We start from the raw sequence: 6,000 nt of genomic DNA, 5'->3' as shown, positions 1-6,000 counted from the left end.
TTTGGAATTGTGCTTTCTTGGCCTTGATGTTACAATTATTTTATCTTAAGAGGGCTATTATGGAGACATACAGTTGAGCCATAACATTGAAGTTAAGGAAGGACACAAGCAACCATATTTATATTTGGAATTCATTTTGAATTCAGACAGCTTTGCAGATGGATGAACTGTGCTATGTTTTATGAAAGATACCATGCACAGCACTCCCAACATTTGGTTTGTATTTCCAACATTTGGGGACACATTGCCAAATTCAGAAATTCTCTGAAGTTGTTCCCTAAAAAGATTATGCAGTGTGCTTCTGTACTGTGCTGGGCACTTTACATAGCTCACAGGAGAAAGGATATGCTTGCTCATAGACACCTTGCTCAATTTTCCACTGACTGGTCTGGGATTGAGAGGAAGACTCAGGGCAGAGTAGCTCCAGTCGCCGCAGGTAGAGAGTGCAAGGAAACAAGGTCCTGTCTTTCCTCCCAGTGTACATAGGCCATTTCTCCTTCCCTGGGTGTCCTCCACTGTTAACACTGTGAATCTGTACGCTCTCTATTTCAATGCTTTAGTTAACCTGTAAAGTGGTAATGTGTGCGAGACAGCACAATCCATTATTTCAACGGGATTGATGGCTAGGAATCCATATACACACTTTTATGAAGACTTGTCTAATCAGCACTTGAGTGGCAAACCTGAAGGTCTCTTGTTTAGCACCTTCAGGCAAGTTGACCATTTTGCAATTGGCAATTCAGGACCAAATGGTGTGCAAAACCTGGACCTTCACATTTACAGGTCTTATTAGTACAGTATCCATCTTGAGCTTGTTTTTGCCTTTTACTAGAATAAAACAAAGCTTTGTTCCTGGGATAGGAATATGTAATTCTGTTTTAGTTCCATTATTTGTAACTCATGGAAACATTTCCCTGCGAAATATGACGTACTGATTGCATTCTATACCTGAAGGTTATGACACCAAATAAAACGCTATGCTATTCACAAGGATACCCTGTATCCATTCAATAAATTTATCCAAGACGTTTAGATAGCAATCAAAACTGCGTGGTGTTCTGTGGCCCAATACCTCTGGAATTAAAGGTCTAATGGTGAACATGAAAGCATTAATGATTGTTGTAAAAATGTAACTCATTCACTAATCCCCTTCAGCAAAGGACATTTGGCATTCTCCCCTGGTGTGGCCTTCATGCGATTCCAGATGCACAGGAATGTGGTCGACTCTTAAATGCTGCTTGAACTGGCCTAACAAGGCATTCAGTTTTTATCAAACTGCTACAAAATCTCAGAAAAGGGAAGAAACTGGTTAACGTACCCAGCTCTGATCAAGGCCATGTAAACAATAAAGGAAAATCCAGCCCTGTCTACTCTGCAGAGTCCTCCTGACTAACATCGGGGCCAAACTTGGAAGGGCTGTCTCACAGACTACTCAAGCGACAGCCTGACAGAGTCATACTCATGGAATCATAGCTTACAGACAATGTCCCAGGCACCATCATTACCATCCCTGGATATTTCCTCTCCCACCACCAGCACAGAGCCAGCAGAGGTGGCAGCACACTGGCATACACTCAGGAGAGTGTTACTCTGGGAGTCCTCAACGTTGACTTCAGATCTAATGAAGTCTCATTGCTTCAGATCAAAAATGGGAAGGAAAGGTCCTGTTGGTGATCACCTACTGCCCCACCTTAGCTGATGAATCAGTTCTTCTGTGTGTTGAACAGCAATTGAAAAATGTACTGAGGGTGGAAGATTTGCACAAAGTATTCTGGATGGGGAATTGTAAGGTGCATCTCTGTGATGGGTTCAGTAGCAACACTGCTGACCAAGGTAGTGGAGTCCGAAAGGACATGGGTGCTAGACAAAGTCCCATCTTTACACTGAGCATAATCTCCATTGTGTAGTGTGGTACTATCACTGTGCTAAAAGGAGTGGATTTTGAACAGATCTAGCAACTCAAACCCGTGAAGAGCTGTGAACCATCAGCACTAGCAGAATTTTATTCAAACACACAATTTGTTATGTCATGGATTGGCATTTTATTCAAACACACAATCTGTTATGTCATGGCTTAGCATTTCCCTCATTCAGTCTTTATTATCAAGACGGGGGACTAACTCTGGTTCAGTGAAGCATGCAAGAAGGATGCTAGGACCAGCATTAGGTATATCTAAAAATGAGATGCATCCCGGTGAAGATACAACACAGGACTGCTTGCATGCCAAACATAGCCTTGTTTCCATGGAATGGAATCAGAGAGAGGAGCACATGGAGCACACAGAGCACGGTGAGTTTAAAGTAGGAGACAGCGAGGTCTGCAGATGCTGGAGATCAGAGTTGAGAGTGTGTTGCTGGAAAAGCACAGCAGGTCAGGCAGCATCGCCTGACCTGCTGTGCTTTTCCAGCAATACACTCTCAACAGTGAGTATAAAACTAACTTACCTCAGGGATTCGAGGCCTTGATTCCAGAGAGTGGAGTCGGAGAGAGGAGCACACAGAGAGGAGCAAACTGAAAAAGTGATATCACAGGGGAGCCGTGACCTAATTGACTGTCAGAAATCTGTCCTAAATTTGAAAACAACCTGCAAAACTAATGAATACATTAATCAACTAATTCTGGATTAACTGACTAATAACTTAATTAACTAAGTAGAGATGGCTGGGCAGGTGATGTGCTATGGCTGTATGGTGGGGGAGCTGGCAGATCTCATTGTGAATTGCAATGGCCACATCTGCAGCAAGGGTCAGTTGCTGGAGAAACGCCGGCTTGGAATTGATGAGCTGGTGTCTGAGCTTCAAACACTGTGGCACATCTGGGAGGGGGAAGAGTTACCTGGATGCACTGTTTCAGGAGGTGGTCACAACTGGTAGATTAACCAGCTCAAATTCAGTCTGTGGTCAGGGACAGGAGGGTGTGTCTGCAGGTGAGGCAGGTAGAGGGATCATGTATTCAGGAACAGAGGAGCATCAGCTCTTGACCTTGTCCAACAGGTACGGGGTACTTGCTCCAGTGTGCATGAGGAACAGAGCTGTGAGGAGGATGAGCCAGCAGACTACAGGACTGTGACACAGGAGGTCAGCCACTGGGTGGAGCAAAAAGACAAATGGTAGTTGTAAGGGATTGTACGATTAGAGAGATTGATAGTACCCTTTGTAAGCAGGATGGAATGTTGCTTGCCAAGTGCCAGGGTGAGCGACATCTCTAACTGGCTGGAAAGGATATTGGAAAGAGGGGGGAGGATCCAGTTGTTATGCTCCACGTCAGAACAAACATCGTAGGCAAGATTAAGAAAGAGGACCTGTTTAGCGATTATCAGGAACTAGGAACTAAATTAAAGAACAGGTCCTCAAGGGTTACAATCTCCAGATTGCTACCTGAACCACATGCAAATTGGCTTAGGGATGCAAAAATAGGGGAAATAAACACATGGCTGAAGGAGAGGTGTGAATAAGAGGAGTTCCATTTCATGGAGGGCTGGCATCAGTACTGGAACAGAAGGGATCTGTACCATTGGGACATTTTCTGGCTGAACCGTGCTGGGACCAATGTTCTGGTGAAAAGGGTGAATAGGGTTGTCAACAGGACTTTAAACTAAAAAGTGAGGGGCAAAGAGAATGGCAAAACTCCAAGAAGTATAATGGCTAATGGGAAACAAAGCAGCAGGTGGGGGTGAATTCAGCTGCATGGAAAAGTATGAAATGAAATGCAAAGGAAAGAGAACTCAGGAGACATTATTAAAGAGTCCAGAACATAAAACAAGTCAGAGAGTTTCAAAAGGGTTAAGAATCTAACCTCAATCAAACTGGAGAAAGAGATGACAGTGAGGAGAGGGACAGTAAATACAGGACTGAAGGTGTTGCATCTGAATGAATGCAATATATGAAATAAGGTAAATGAGCTTGTGGCACAGATCGAAATTGCCTTACTCTCTTTTTAAACCGAGGGGGTTATATAAGTGAATTTCCATTCCTCTGGGACCCTCCTTGACTCCAGTGATCCCTGAAATATCTTTATTAAAGCCTCCACTATCTCTTTAGCTCTCTCCTTCAGATCGTTGAGGTGTAGTCCATCTGATCCTGATGATTTATTTACCTTCAGACCTTTCACGTTTTCTAGCACCTTCTCCTTGGTGATGGCCACCATACTCACCTCTGCACTCCAAATCTCTTCAACGTTTGGGATATTATTCATGTTTTCCACTGTGAAGGCTGGCACAAAGTACTTGTTCAGTTTCTGAACCATGACTTTGTTTCCCATTACTACTTCTGCAGCATCATTTTCCAATAGCCCAATGTCCATTTCTGCCTCTCTTTGCCCTCTTTTGCAATCTTCTTTTATATTACCGGTTGGATTATCCTCATATTTAATCTTCTCCCTCCTTCTTTTAGAGCCGCAGTTTATGTTGCAATGAATCTTGACGTTCCTGAAATCGGGACCCTCCTAGTTTTCAATGGCATTCAAACTTGGAAGAGCGCCCTACTGCAAGTCTACTGGTACGCACGGATCTCAATATTGTAGCCATTCACAAGATCAACAAGACACTCATTGCAGCAGGAAAAAGTAAGAATACTTTTTGATTAGATTAGATTACTTACAGTGTGGAAACAGGCCCTTTGGCCCAACAAGTCCACACCGCCCCGCCGAAGCGCAACCCACCCATACCCCTACATTTACCCCTTACCTAACACTACGGGAAATTTAGCATGGCCAATTCACCTAACCCGCACATCTTTGGACTGTGGGAGGAAACCGGAGCACCCGGAGGAAACCCACACAGACACGGGGAGAACGTGCAAACTCCACACAGTCAGTCACCTGAGGCGGGAATTGAACCCGGGTCTCTAGCTCTGTGAGGCAGCAGTGCTAACCACTGTGCCACCGTGCTGCCCAAAATACTTACATTGAGTTACTGTGGGACGACAACAATTGTACCCAGACAGATTCAGTATCACAGGACACTTTAAAGATCACATTGTATTGCATCTGAGAAAAGATATAGTTCAGTCAATTGACTGTCTCAAAACTGTAGTGTTCATGTACAATAGAAGCTTTAGAGTGAGATATTTGGTATGAAACACAATGACGTTATCTGTCATGCATATCAGAACAGACCAATGAATTCTATTACATGCATGATAAAGATAAATGACACGATCAGAGTATGTTTAGACCCTAATCTTCCCATAAAATATGCTCACACACAATTTCAACATTATTTGAACTAAATCCCAAATTCACAGGAGTTAAAATTTTCTCCAAGCAATTTGCCATACATAGGTACTGGTCAACTCACTTGGCAATTCAACCTCAAGAAATCACAACTTTCAGAACACCATTTGGAAGATGATGCCAGAGACTTCTTCTTGGTTTATCTATCAGCCAGGATCTGTTCCAGCAGTATATGGACAGAATTATAGGAAGTGATATTGTGCTCGTGGGCAAAATCAGAGAAGGGCTCCATTGAAATCTATGCTCACTGATGGAAGTAACTCATTGTGAAGGTTTTGCCTTCAACAGCAGGGAGTGTTGCTGAACAAAGAGACCTTGGAGTGCAGGTTCATTGCTCCTTGAAAGTGGAGTCGCAGGTAGATAGGATAGTGAAGAAGGCGTTTGGTAGCTTTCCTTTATCGATCAGAGTATTGAGTACAGGAGTTGGGAGGTCATGTTGCGGCTGTACAGGACATTGGTTAGGCCACTGTTGGAATATTGCGTGCAATTCTGGTTTCCTTCCTATCGGAAAGATGTTGTGAAACTTGAAAGGGTTCAGAAAAGATTTACAAGGATGTTGCCAGGGTTGGAGGATTTGAGCTGTAAGGAGAGGCTGAACAGGCTGGGGCTGTTTTCCCTGGAGCGTCAGAGTTTGAGGGATGACCTTATAGAGGCTTACAAAATTATGAGGGGCATGGATAGGATAAATAGGCAAAGTCGTTTCCCTGGGTTGGGGGAGTCCAGAACTAGAGGGCATAGGTTTAGGGTGAGAGGGGAAAGATATAAAA

The sequence above is a fragment of the Chiloscyllium plagiosum genome, chromosome 7, assembly GCF_004010195.1.
Source record: "Chiloscyllium plagiosum isolate BGI_BamShark_2017 chromosome 7, ASM401019v2, whole genome shotgun sequence".
Taxonomy (NCBI): Eukaryota; Metazoa; Chordata; class Chondrichthyes; order Orectolobiformes; family Hemiscylliidae; genus Chiloscyllium; species Chiloscyllium plagiosum.
Note: the sequence above shows the minus strand (reverse complement) of the source record.